A 15,458-nucleotide genomic window follows, 5' to 3' on the forward strand; every position below is an offset into this window, starting at 1 on the left:
AAGTAGGGCGGATAGTATGGCAGACTTAGTACGCCGTATTAGTCTGCTCAAAAAGTGCCGTGTGTGGGCAAGTAGCCCGTTCGGAAATTCCGACGGACAGTCTGGCGTACGTTTCCGCCAGACTAAGTACGTCATACAGTTTGACCGTGTGTACGCGGCATAAGGCTTACCTGTAGGTCAAAGTGGTCTGTAAGGGTTTACAACCACTTTAGTAGCTCGAGCAAGTCAATAAAAGGTTTAACTTAAACTGTAATCAATCCTCTCATAAATATACAGGTAGTCCCTGGGTTATAAGCAAGGTTCTGTAGGTTTGTTCTTAAAGTGGAAGTAAACCCTTCTATCGTTTTCAGTCAAGGAGGCTGCCATATTGGCCTCTAAGAATTCTTCAACTGCCATAATGCTGCACATGTGATCAGTTATGACACCAGCCATTGGATGGCTTGAAAGTTTGGTTGAGAGCACAACCAATGGGAAAGTTAGCAATTCCAGCATGCTGGGAATGTAAGTGTTTTTTTAAACTGGTTTTACTCCCGCTTTGATTTTTTTTTTAAGAATTTGTATGTAAGTTGGAACATTTTTAACCCCTTCAATACAGGGCACATTCACCCACTTCCTGCTCCTCTCATTTTCAGCTTTCAGCGCAGTCTCAATTTGAATGACAATTGCACAGTCATGCAATACTGTACTCAAACAAATTTTTATCTTTGTTCCCCCACAAATAGAGCTTTCTTTTGGTGGTATGTGATCACCTCTGGATTTTTTATTTTTTGCGCTACAAATAAAAAAAAGACAGAAAATTTTGAAAATAAAAAAAAGTTTTTCTTCGTTTCTGTTATAAAACTTTGTAAGTAAGTTTTCTCCTTCACTCCACAGAACACTACAGCTGCAGGATATAATACAAGTCTATGGCAAAGCGCAGCTAACCCAGAAAAGTTGCAGATGCACTGTGCTGCACCCGCGGTTTAGGTAAACCACAGCACATCAGTGTGAAAGCAGCCATATAGGGGGCTCAAAACAGTAAGGGTTCATTTACATTTGCAGTTGTGGGGGTAAAACTCCATAGTTAAGACGTGTTTTTATCATCCCCGCCCCAACCACACACACATATCGCAGCTGTAGCAGGCGGTATACTCCTTGACATGGTTGGTGGGTGTAGCACCTGTCGCTGATGACCCATTTAAATGAATGAGGCCACTCTGCAAGTGCCCTGCAACCTTGTGCAGTACAGCAAACAAGGTGTTAAATCAGACAGCGTTGTGTTGCTTTCTCGCCACCTGCTTTAACTCCTTGGATGCAATTGTGGGGAGCTTGCATGCAATTGTGGAGAGCTTGCAAAGTTTCCCCATTTACTTGAATGGGTCCAGCCTTGCAGGCGGTAGCACCCACCAAATGCAACAGGAGGTTTCAATCCTGCTGCAGCATGTATACACCTTTTTCTGCTGCCTCAACAACTAAATGGGGGTGGGGATTGGGGTGGTAAAACCATGACTCAACTGCATTGTTTTACAATCCCCCAACTGTACATGTGAACAAACCCTAAGGGTGCCGCTGCCGAATGCAACTAAGGGCTCATTCACAAGTGCAGCAGGCACTCTGAAAAGCGACCCTAGTGTGTTTGACAGGTGGAGAGGAGGCGATATGTTGCCTCCTCACCACATGATTTACACCCATGATGGCCGTGCAATGCACAAAATTGTGACATGACAGTGCGGAAATTAGAGGTTTAAATAAGGTGTAAGGAGGCGACACTCTGCTTGGTGATCTTTGACTTTTCCCATGTTGTTCAGGTAGCTCTCCACCTCTTTAGGGTTACCTACCCCTGCACTAGAGGGTTCTTTGGCTGCTGATGCAGCCACTTCCTCTCCTAGTTTGTGCCCTGCTGTGCAGGAGATTACAGATGGGTGACACCAAGACAAAGGCATGTGCTTGTTCTTGACTTAATATTACATAAGTGGATTAAATAGTGGTTTAATGCTTGCCTGGAACTCTTCACTGCTTTAATTAGACTAATTTGATTTAATTTAATTATTATTAGAGGTTTCAGTAAAACACGTGTTTTACATAAACAATGAGAAACTATTTGGCATCTTACTGTATATTTAGTGAACTTATTTATTTATTGTGAACTTCCTTTTTTTTCTACTATTTACCAAGTATTTCCAAATGTTTAATGTGGGTGGTAGACCGCAACATCTAAAAAAGAATGATAAAAGAGCAATTCCAGCTTTTTTTTTTTTCTTTCACATTAGGATAGAATAGGGAAGTGTTGGAACCTCTACCTGTTTTTTTTTTATTTTACAGTCTCTGTCCTTATCAGGTAGATTTTCTTACACTTCCTGTTTGCCGAGACACAACAGGAAGCAACTGGAAATCTCCCCAAACTTACAGTAAATCCCCCCACTTACAGTCATTACCAGGGACAGTTTTTCCTCCTTTTCTGGTATCTATTGCAAAAACGTAGATAGCCTCTAACCTTCTCTCCAATGATTATGGTCCTCAGGCTAAATTGTGAGGTTTTATCTCCCCACAGAAACACAGATATTAATAGAAGCCTGACAAGGGTTCAAACCCTTACTTTCTCTATCCAAAACTAGAAAAAAATACTGGGATTTTATCTAGGTGCACAAGTTAAATACTCTCCTGAAATATATGCATGTGAACTATAAGCCTAAGTTCAAACACCCACGCCTTTCTCTGCAGCCTCAGCTGCACAGGACAGTGAATGAATAGGAAGAGCTCTGTGCTTCCTGTTCATTCACAAACCGAAGCATAGTAAACTATTTACTATGGAAACTATATACTATTTACTATATAAACTACTAGTTTACTATGCTTCAGTTATGACTGAATACAGTGAGTGAGTGTGGTCATTTAGAAAAGGAAGAGGCTGGTAAATATATATTTACTAGCCCCTTCCCCCCCCTCTCCATCCTGAAACATCGGCAGCTGGAGGGAGAGGAGGGAAGCCAGCAGCACTGTGGGAAGGGGGGGCAACATGGGGGAAAGCTGGGCAGTAGGGGGGAATCGACACTGCACATAATGATTAGTGAGTGCCCAGGCACATCCGACACACTCTCCTTGCGAATGCCTATGATAAGAATTGTTTTACCCACCCTAGTCCAGTATGCAACTAGTTTAGTGACAGAAAAACGTTGCCAGTAAAAAATATGGTTGTGACATTTGCCTCGGAACTATGCATGCGCAGTTATGGTCTGGAGCCGGCAAAAACCATCCCAGTGCCATCACACTGCTACAGTGTGTTTTGGATGGTGTCCACAGAGGGCGGGCCTGGTGGAAGCGGTGCCTGACTGCGTAGTGTGATGTCATTGTGCAAGGAACCAGAGTGGAGCAGCTGGAGCCTCGTGTGCAGGTCTGCGGGACGGGAGTAAGACAAGACAGGAGCGGGACTGTCAGTGATGTTTGGACTGGAGTGGAGTGAAGGGACCACCTGGCATAGAGAGAAACTGTCACTGTGACTCAGGATGGGAAGGTGTCTTATCAATTATCTGTGCTGCTGCACATTGCTGTCAGTCTCACTGTGAGAGCCAATTTCATGTGTGTGTTCCTGCCCATTTTAATTTCTTGCCCTCCTGTCCAGTCCCTGTGCTACTTACTATATCGAAAATTAAAAGAGAAATATGTGTTTGCCTTAATCTACCTTAAATCACATTGCTAATTGCATATTGTACTTGTATGTAGCCTAAATAATGAAATTTGCATTTAAAATTATCATTTTGGAAATGCCAGTAAAAACTTGGCTGTGCCAGTAATTTTTGGGTGTCATGTCAATAAATTTCAATCTGGTAGATAGGCAACATTGAATTAGGGTCCTGGAACTTAGCTGCAGAAGATTTAAAGCTTGGTCAAATACATACTTCCAGACAGAACAATGAGCACAGTGACTGGGTCACCCCTTAGCTCTGTCACTATTTTCAACATGTGTACTATAGCAGAGATTGGCTTTTAGTTGCTTCTCTCTCTTCCCATCTGAATGTTACTGTGCAAGGAATTATAATAGGCTAATGTCAGACCAAATTCTCATAAAAAATATTAATGTTTAGTAATCTCTCAGAAAAAATGCTGTTAGTTGTAATTTTCAGTCTGCTAAAAAATGACCATCAAAATAATCTGCACAGCAAAGGTAATTAAATGTCAAATATACCATTTAGTATAGATAATGTTACTTTTACCTCCATGTACGCCAATATTATTACCAGATCTTTTACTTTGGGGTACATTTAAAAAGAAATTGCAGACTAATTTGGGCTTACTTCTTGTTTTGGTTTACTAAAACTAAATTTGCCCTCTGTTTTTCCAGGTTGTTAGAAAGCAGTGATCAATAGATTGTCAGGCTGGGTAAAACAGCAAAAGCCGAGAAAAAAGTGTCAGATATTTGGAAAAACTGGCAAATTGACAACAAACTGCAAAACTTGTTTAACCTCCCTGGCGGTATGATTATTTCTGATTTTAGGTGCTGAAAGCGGTACAATTATTTTGCATGGAAATTTGGCGTTTTATATTGTAGGCCTGCAATTCTTAGGAATAACTCACTTAAATGTGTTCAAACCAGAGTCTAGTAGACATCCCAAGTATGATAAAGTTTATAATATAATAAATAACTATAAATAACTATAACAAATAATAATAAAAATTATTCAATAATGTAATCAAATCCAAAAACACAGAAATTTGCTAATTTGCAGAATTGTCGCTGTCATTAGATTTAGTGTTTGATGATGGATCTCCCCACAAATCGCTATCGCTCAATTCTGCAAGTGATTATATTTTTTTGGTTGCTATGGACAATCTCCAAATTCCAGGCAGAAAAAAAACAGTATTTATAATATAAAAGTGCACGCAGGGCACTGCACAGACCACTAGGGACAAAGGGGATGTGCATTTTACAGATTACAGTATACTGTATGTGTTTTGTGTTTTTACTCTTTTGAATTTGGTGCCGATCTCCACTCCCGTGCATTGTAACACCGTTATAACGTAGCAGGGAACGGAGCTCGGCAGCACTCGGGCACTGTGTGAATCGAGCGGAGGACAGCTTGCACACACAGTGGGGAGGACATCGCTGGATCCAGGGGACAAGGTAAGTAAGTCTCCCTGTATCCTGCAATGCGATCCCGAGTCTGGCTTGGGGTTATCACTAATGGTACAAAATTTTCACCCCGAGCCAGACTCGGGAATACTGCCAGGGGGTTAAAGAAAGAGAATGAGACTTACATTCAAATTAAATATGTACACCACTGTTATATTAGTGTTCTAACTCTGCTTTATAAACATTAGCCGTCATTTGGCTGGATACAAAAGTAAACAGAGTATACAAGAAATCTTGACAAAATAGCAGTGAAACAAGGGGGTTGATTTACTAAAGGCAAATAGACTGTGCACTTTGCAAGTGCAATTGCTCCGAAGCCAAATGTGGGGAAGCTGTGCTGACATCCATTATTCAATCATGTGCAAGCAAAAATACTGGTTTTTGCTTTTTTCTATTTTCCTTGCATGTGATTGGGTATTCTTTGCAAAATTAAGCTTCACCTCATTTACTAAGCTCTGCAGCAACTGTGCTTGGTCTATTTGCCTTTAGTAAATCAACCACAAGGTGTTTGACTAATTCTTAAACAGACACCTAAACATAACAAGTTGTGCAATGATAGCAGTAAACTTGAACCTCAATTAAACTTTAAGAGATTAATTGAATTTGTTGGTAAAAATGGTCTTTTAATTGTTATTGACGAGAAAAAATTATCCCAATATAACTTTTTATAAAGTTACCATTTATCAGAATGTAGACTCAAAAAATTAGGATGGAATTGCAATGAACTAAGCTGTTATTTCATTTGCACTCAATAAGCAAAATAGTATCTTACAAAAAAGTCCTTGGATGTATATAACCCTTTAACTTTAGCAATTTTTATTCAATATTTGCTTTATAAAGCTCAATATTTTCTAATTATATTATATAGTCTAAATTTAAAATATAAGATATTTTAATGTATTTAGGTTCTTTAATATAGTGGTCTCCAATGTTTCTTCTACTGCAGAACAGGTTCTGGTTTTTCATTTCAAAGTCTTTTTCAAGCTGGCTAGCACACATATTTCTATGCCCTGGGCTCAAATGTCCTTGTGTTCATCTATCTGAGGCTACTAAAAAAATATAAAGAAAAAAAAAATGCTTTGCTTGCATAGTGAATACAGCTAATAATTAAGGGTATTTTGTATGATAAGCGTATGTAAGGCTCATTTTCAGGCATTGTGCATGCTTTTTGGGATGCTCCTATTTATTTCTTATGTGCTCCCAACAAACATCCAGGGCAGCCATCAGAAATGTTTGGGCCCCTTACACAGCTTTAGGCCTGGGCCCCCCTGAGCCTGACCACCAACAACTCCCCAGGGCTTGCCCATGGGTCATCCCACCAAATCCACACACCAGCCACCTCACCTGTACGCACTCACCCCCCCCCCCAATTCTGTATATATGTCAGGCCCCCTCAATCTTGTATATATGCTGGCTCCCCTCACACCTGTATATATGTCAGCCCCCCCAATTGTATATATGCCAGCCCCACTCACACCTGTATACATTATATGCCAGCCCCCTCACACCTGTATATATGTCAGCCTCACCCCCTACCTGTATATATTCCAGCCCCCCTCACACCTGTATAGAGTATATGTCAGCCCCCCAGCTGTATATATGCCAGCCCCCCATTTACACCTGTATATATGTGACCCAGACCACCCCACAACTGTATTTATGTCAGCCCCCTCAATCCTGTATATATGCCAGCCCCCCCTCACACATGTATATATGTCAGCTCCTCCCCACCTGTATATATGCCAGCCCTCCTCACACCTGTAAATATATCAGCCCCCCACGCACACACCTGTATATATTTCAGCCCCCCAACTGTATGTATGCCAGCCCCCCCACACCTGTATATATGTCAACCCCCTACACACACCTGTATATATGTTAGCCTCCCACCTGTATATATGCCAGCCCCCTCACACCTGTATATATGCCAGCCCCCCTGACACCTGTAAATATGTCAGCCCCCTACACACATCTGTATATATGCCAGCCCCCTCACACCTGTATATATGCCAGCCCCCCTCACACCTGTAAATATGTCAGCCCCCTACACACACCTGTATATATGTCAGCTCCCCACCTGTATAAATGCCAGCCCCCCCCACACCTGTATATATGTCAGCCCACCTCACACCTGTATATATGCCAGCCCCCCTCACACCTGTAAATATGTCACCTCCCCGCCTGTATATATGCCAGCCCCCCCACACCTGTATATATGTCAGCCCACCCACACACACACCTGTATATATGTCAGCCCCCCACCTGTATATATGCCAGCCCCCCTCACACCTGTATATATGTCAGCCCCCCCACACCTGTATATATATCAGCCCCCCACACCTGTATATATGTCAGCCCCCCCCCCCCACCTGTATATATGCCAGCCACACATACACAAATCTGTAAACACACAAGCCTCTGGTCCCTCCCTGTACACAAACAGCCCCCCTCCCTTTCCTTCACAGCCCCTATTTGTAAAGAGAATCTTCCTACCTAGTCCCAGCTCGTTTTCACAAAGCCGACATGTTGCTGACACAGAGGAGCATAGTATAGACAGCTCACAGGAAGGGTGCACATGCACATAGTAGCCAGAGGTGTCAGTAAAGAGCTCGATGTCAGAGCTCAATGACACAGAGAGCAGAAGAAGCTGTGAGATAATTTCTATAGTGCACAACACAGCTCCCCTTCAAGCATCCCGCCTTCTTCTGGCCCAGGTGGGCCCCTCGGGCCCCAGGGTCCCTTGCTGTTGTATTGGCTGTACCCCCCTGATGGCGGCACCTGCAAATATCAATACAGTGTTCAGCTTACCTGACCTTTTAGTGAAAACGGCAATTCATACCTGTGAATGCACATGAGCTCTGTTGCTGTATGGAAGTCATTTTTGGTCCCTGGACCCTTGTTAAACACCCAAAGGAAATGGATGTGAACAGATAGAGACACATAAAACAACACACACACTTAACATCCCTGGCGGTATGATTATTTCAGATTTTAGGTGCTGAACGTGGTACAATTATTTTGCATGGAAATTTGGCGTTTTATATTGTAGGTCTGTAATTCTTATGCCTCATACACACTATCAGATTTTCTGCTGATTTTTTTCCTTCAGATTTACCAAAACCATGTAGTACAAGGGCCTGCCTGATTGCATACCAATTAAAACTCATAAGGTTTGACCTCATATTATATGGTTTTGGTAAATCTGAAGGAAAAACTCAGCATAAAAACTGATAGTGTGTCTGAGGCTTTAGAAACAAGAGTCTAATACAGGGGTGCCCAACCTTTTGAAGAGCGAGGGCCACTTTAGCGACTTAGTAACCAGTAGCGGGCCACAATGAGCAGAGCAGGCGGATGACAAGTCCGTGTCCACTATGCATATGCAGAGTGGACACAGACAGAGCCCACTCTACTCTATGGGCCCTCTGATCCGATCAGATGGAAGGGGACGGATCCACTTCTGTTTTTTTAGCAGATCGGATCTGAGGTAGGCGGGTGTAAACTGACAAAAGTCTGTTTTCATCTGCTGCTCCATAAAGGTGAATAGAGCGCAGGTAAAACCAGAAGTCTATGGCTCAGTGCAGGTAACCTGCAGGTGCACCTGCGGATCAGTTTGAAAGCAGCCCAGTAACCACTGCAGAACAGATATGCCCATATATACACCATGATTTTAGTGAGTTCCTTTCAGATATCGCCAGCTGCTGCTGTCCCAGGCAGAGCGCATTTGGTATCACTCCGCCTATGACATGAGCCGGCACAGGAAGCTTGGCTTATGCGGCTCTGCTCTGCAGGTGCTTGCTTCCTCTACCGTCGGCTTCATTCACAACACTGATGCTCTGGGAAGGCGGGTCGGCAACCTGCAATCTGGGCTTGCCAACCTGCCATCCCAGGGCAAGAGGTCGCGGGCCACATCAGAGGGCTCTGCGGGCCACATGTGGCCCCCGGCCACTGGTTGGGCACCCCTGGTCTAATAGATATCCTGGGTATGATAAATTATAATATATATATATATATATATATATATATATATATATATATATATATATATATAATAACTATAAATAATTATAACAAATAATAATATAATAATAATAAAAATGATTCAATAATGTAATCAAATCAAAAACGCTGAATTATGCTGAGTTGCAGAATTGCCACTGTCATTACTTTTAGTGTTTGATGATGAATTTCCCCACAAATTACTATCGCTCAATTCTGCAAGTGATTCTAATTTATTATCGCTGTTTTCTAGCTGGTCTATAAGCACTTTTGATGTAAACGGACACTTTTTGGTTGCTATGGACAATCTCCAGTTTCCAGGCATAAAGAACAGTATTTATAATATAAAACTGTATGCAGGGCACTGGACAAACCACTGGGGACAACGGGGATGTGTAATTATTTGATGCAGTACTGTAATCTGTAAGATTACAGTATACTGTATCTATACTGTGTTTTTTACTTTTTTAATTTGGCGCCGAACTCCGTCCCCATGTGTCACAACGCTCGCAGGGAAGGGAGCTCCGCGATGTGACAGATTGAGCGGAGGACGGCTCGCAGGTCATAGCGGGGAGACATCGCTGGATCCAGGGGACAAGGTAAGTAACCCCATCTATGGAGCCAGCAATGCGGTCCTGAGTCTGGCTTGGGAATTCCCGCTTTTGGTATTTAAATCTCACCTTGAGCCAGACTCGGGAATACCGCCAGGGAGGTTAACCACTTCTAGACCAAGCCTATTTCTGACACTTGTTGTTTACAAGTTAAAATCAGTATTTTTTGCTAGAAAATTACTTCAAACCCCCAAACATTATATATATATATACCGTATATACTCGAGTATAAGCCGAGATTTTCAGCCTCTTTTTTGAGGCTGAAAGTGCCCCCCTCGGCTTATACTCGAGTCATCGCTGTCTGCCCGCTCGATCAGCGTGTCGAGCAGACAGACAGCGGCCATTCTATTCAAAAGCCGCGCCTCCGGCTCCGCCTTCGCCTGTGATAGGCGGAACACTGAATTTCCCAGCAGCCTGTGTTCCGCCTATCACGGACATCGTATCATCCTCGTACTACGGACGAGGATGATACGACGTCTGTGATAGGCGGAACACAGTCTGCTGGGAAATTCAGTGTTCCGCCTATCACAGGCGAAGGCGGCGGCGCAGCTTTTGAACTTTACAATGGCCGCCGACGAAGAGGGCACGGGACGGCACGGCACGGGACGGGACGGGACGGGGGCAAGGCAAGGCACGACACGGGACGGATGCAAGGAGGCAAGGCACGGCACGGGACGGAGGCAAGGAGGCAAGGCACGGGACGGAGGCTCGGGACAAAGGTAGGCTGGACACACACACACACACACACACACACACACACACACACACACACACACACATGGATGGAGACACACACAGGGATGGATGGATGGATGGATGGAGACACACACACACAGGGATGGATGGATGGATGGATGGAGACACACACACACAGGGATGGATGGATGGATGGATGGAGACACACACACACAGGGATGGATGGACGGACACACAGGGATGGACGGACACACAGGGATGGACGGACACACAGGGATGGACGGACACACAGGGATGGACGGACACACACACAGGGATGGACAGGCATGTCTCACCCTCGGCTTATACACGAGTCAATAAGTTTGCCAGTTTTTTTGGGGGTAAATTGGGGGCCTCGGCTTATATTCGGGTCGGCCTATACTCGAGTATATACGGTATATATATATATATATATATATATATATATATATATATATATATATATATTTAGCAAAGAATAAAATAGCGGTCGTTGCAATATTTTATGTCACACGGTATTTGTGCAGCAGTCTTCCAAATGCAATTTTTTTTAGAAAAAAATAAACTTCACTGAAATTGAAAAAAACTAAACAGTAAAGTTAGCCCAGTTCTTTTGTATATTGTGAAAGATGATGTTACGCTGAGTATATAGGTACTTAACATGTTACGGTTTAAAACTGCGCACACTCGTGGGATAGCGACAAATTGCGGTACTTAAAAATCTACATAGACGACGCTTTAAAGAAAATGAAAGGTTACCAGTTTAGTGTTGCAGAGAAGGTCTTTTGCTAGAATTATTGCTCCCACTCCGATGATCCCCCGATACCTCACATGTGTGAGTTGAACATCATTTACATTCGCGGGCACAACTTACGTATGCATTTTCTTTGGTGCACAAGCACGCGGGTACGGGGGCACTTTACATTTTTTTCTTTTTTTCTTTTATTTATTTTGTTTATTAATTTTTTTCACTGTCTCTTTAGAAAAAAAATCTGATCACATTTATTGCTGTCACAAGGAATGTAAACATCCCTTGTAACAGTAATAGGCAGTGACAGGTACACTTTATGGAGGGATCTTGGGTCTAACAGACCCCAAATTCATCCTTTTTACTTAAAAGTATTCAAAACGCCAAATTCTACATTTTGGAATACTATTTTTTAAAATCGGTGCCATTGGCAGCAGAGTAAACCAGAAGTGACATTGGACATGCCCGCTGGGTGCTCAAGTCTCCCGGTGGGGCGGGAGACCCGGACGGAGTGCCGGGAAGGGGGGGGGGAGTCCCTCCAGCTCTATGTGATAATGGCCGAGTGGCTGCTGAGCAGCATCGGTTATTATTATTAGAAATCTGACCACCAGCTCTAAAAAACGGTGCTGGGGTGAAACCTGCAGCTACAGGCATCACCCCGGGAACAAACACTTCCTCAAAACAATGTACAGGTATGTCATTTTACGTGAAGTGGTTAAGCTTAGTACACAGGGGCCCAAAGTCAGACGGCAACGGCCTGTTCAATAGAAAACCAGCAAACTCCGTGTGTACTGGAGTTGGTCTAACAGAAGTTCAGCCGGCTTCTGTTGAAGGGGCATGACCGAAAAAGGTCTGCTGATCGGCTCCTGATCAGCACTCTCAGCCAATGACTGAGAGCACTGACTGGCATGTTCTGGTGGGGAGCGTTCCTCTGTCAGAACACAATAGAACAGCAGGGGAGATCACTGTACTACTGTAACATCTGATAGTTAGTACAGCGGCTCCTCCTGAGCAGGGTGTTCGAGGCTTTAGGAGTAAATTAGCCTACAGTGCTTGAATGAGGGGCTTCAATTGGTGTACATTTTTACTACTTGTTTTACTTTATGTGAAATAGTTATGCACTAAATACATAGGGATAGATTTACTAAAGGTAAAAATAGACTGTGCACTTTGCAAGTGCTAGTTGCACTCTGAAAATGCAGTTGCTCCAGAGCTTAGTAAATGAGAGGAAGCTCTGCGGAATTAAATCATTCAATCACATGCCATCAAAAATGCTGTTTTTTATTTTCTTTGCATGTGATTGAAACTTCTCATTCACTAAGCTCTGGAGTAACTTTGCTTGCAGAGTGCACAGTCTATTTGCTTTTAGTAAATCCATCCCATAATTTATCAGGTACATTCTTGATTTGTGCTTTGCTGCAGCTGTATTACCTATATAACCAGGCTTTGACACTCCATTACAAACTGAGATTTTTCGGAAATCTTCAACTGAAAAATGTTAAACGAACAAGCAACATTTTACAGAGATTAAAGTGGTTGTAAACCCTGTTACACGACTTTTACCTACTGGTAAGCCTATAATAAGGCTTACCTATAGGTACCATGAATATCTCCTAAACTTGCACAGTTTAGGAGATATTCACTGTATCCACATGTGCCATTTCTTCAGGAGCCGTGCCATGACCATTGGCTCCCACGCACATGTGCAGGAGTGACGTCATCACGGCTCCGGCCAATCACATCGGTGTGCGACGACCACTGCAACAGATTTGATCTAAGGTAAGTATTTCATAATGAGCTAATATGCAATGCATACTAGCTCATTATGCCTTTGTCTTGTAGGTTTTTTGTTTTTTTTGGAGTTAACAACCACTTTTATTGTGGTTCTAAAGTCTAAAAATGTTTCTACCTTAATGCATTCCCTGCATTAAGGTAAAAACACTTAGGTACCTTTTCTAGCAGTATTAATTTTTACTTCAAATTTCGATTTAGTTTTAGTCAAAGTCTTTTGACTAAAATGCCATTTTCGTTTTAGTCGTATTTTAGTCACCTGAATTGTTTTAGTTTTAGTTATATTTTAGTCAACTAAAGTGTTAATTTGGTTGACTAAAATATTTTTGTCTAAATTAAAAAAACTAAATATTAAAATATTTGACTATTGGAAGGAGATACTGAGGGTCATTACACAGGTCACCTCCATATCGCTCCAGCCCTCCATAGACATTTGCATACTGGGCCTGATAGATCATATTATTCCCACTGTGGCGCGACGCACCCTGGTTGGGCTTCTCCTTTTCTATGCCCGCAAGGCCATAGCCCTCAGCTGGCGTAAGCCAACTCCCCCTCCTCTCTCCCTGTGGAAAAAATTGGTCAACGGCAGCCTGCCTCTTTACAAAGACTGCTATGCTAATAGGGGTTGCCCGCAAAAATATGACAAGGTCTGGTCCAGCTGGCTGGCTGACGCCTTCACAGCCTCTGACCCGCAGCCTACTTAACAAGTTACCCTTTGCTAGTACACAGGTAACTGCACCAGTGGAAATGTCATATGTCTGAGTAGCGTGTTGTAACTCCAAGTTGTCCTGCTGCACATGAAGTCAGCTATCTGTGGCCATTGAGGTGCCTTAGACTCTCCGTCATATTCTGTATGTACCTAACTGTCTTGTATTACAAATCTGTATACATCACGCCGGTAACTGTAGTTTTTTGTTTGTTTGTTAGTTTGCTTGCTGTAAACTTTAATAAAAAGATTTGCAAAAAAAAAAAAATATTAAAATATTTAAATACTAAATTAATACTATTTTAGTCTACTAAAATAGGACTAAAACTAAAACAATTCAGATAACTAAAATAGGACTAAAACTAAAATGGCATTTTAGTCAAAGACTAAGACGAAAACTAAATTGAAATTTGACGTCAAAATTATCACTGTGCTACCACATAAGAATATGTAGGGGGCATCTACTAAGCTGCTGAAAGAAAAAAAAAAAGAAAAAAAAGGCTTTTCCTATATTTTTTCTTAATATTGGTAATATATTCAGGTAATATGTGCAATGACATTATAGCCAATAGAGTCTACAGTTTTTTTGTTTTTTTTTATATTTTCAAATTGTACCTCTTGTCAAAAAGCAATATTTTTGTTTGTTTATTCACCGGTTCCCGACCAGCGCACGACGATGTACGTTGACAGAATGGCACGGGCAGGCATATTGGCGTACAGGTACGTCCAATATTCAATGCCGCCCTGCACCGGTCGGGACCCCCCGTGAGTCTGATCGCGGGACCCGCGGACTCGATCGCCGCGGGCATCCCCGCGATCGTCTCACGGGACGGCTGAATGGAGGAAATGCCGTGTAAACAGCATTTCTCCATTCTGCCTAGCAACTAGTGACGCTGATCTCTGCTCCATGTGATTGGAGCAGAGATCAGTGTTCACTAAATGAAAGCCCAACCCCCCCACATTTCATGTTAGTCATAGTCTTTTGACTAAAGTGCCATTTTAGTTTTAGTTGTATTTTAATCATCTGAATTGTTTTAGTCTTATTTTAGTCAACTAAAATAGTGTTCATTTCATAGATGAAACTATTTTCGTCCACGAAATTAACACTGTTTTCTAGCCCCCTACCCCTAAACACTTACCTGGCACCTCTGATTGATCCAGCGCTGTCCCAGCGGCAGGTCTTCTCTTTTTACTTCCTGCTCTTACAGGAGACTCAGGTAGCATCAGGTGCCATAAGCTCCTGCTGCTGTCGGTCAAATCCTGTGAGGAGGGAGCAGGGGGCGTGGCTGAGCAGCGTTGTGTGTATCTATGGCGTGGCTTGCTAAGTGTCCACCTGCAGGAAGAAGATATGGACAACGATGGCGAGGGACCGCTAAATAAAAGGTACGAGTTTGCTCCATGCAATATCGTTGCACAGAGCAGGTAAGTATAAACGTCTTTTTTATTTTAATAAAAAGAATATAAGCTTTGGTATCACTTTACATAATCATTAACTGATGTAGCCAGTTTTAGCCAGAAAAGACAATAATCGTCTCAGTTTAGCAGGGACCAGACAAGATTTAAACCATGTATGGGCAGGTTGAACGTACCCAAGTTGATCCATGTCAGATTCTTAGGATATGATTATTGCCAGTGGCTAAAGCCGCAATCAATAATCACAGTATTCGTTCTGCAGGCAGGGCTTCCCGCGTCCCAGCCAGGAGAACAGAATAGCTCCGCGGGTGGGATTCCCTCATCAACACGTAGTGGCAGGAAAGAAAATGTTATCATCCATGGCCTGCCTAA

The 15,458-nt window shown here is 42.7% G+C and overlaps 1 protein-coding gene across 1 annotated transcript in view; it reads right to left on the reverse strand.

Moving 5' to 3' along the window:
- The window catches only part of LOC143975198 (EF-hand calcium-binding domain-containing protein 6-like), a 159,004-nt gene that overhangs the window by 53,178 nt on the left and 90,368 nt on the right, over positions 1–15,458 (reverse strand). The gene's annotated exons all lie outside the window — the stretch shown is intronic.

The sequence above is a fragment of the Lithobates pipiens genome, unplaced genomic scaffold, assembly GCF_037356315.1.
Source record: "Lithobates pipiens isolate NorthernLeopardFrog02 unplaced genomic scaffold, aLitPip1_a1.2 Scaffold_13, whole genome shotgun sequence".
Classification (NCBI taxonomy): Eukaryota; Metazoa; Chordata; class Amphibia; order Anura; family Ranidae; genus Lithobates; species Lithobates pipiens.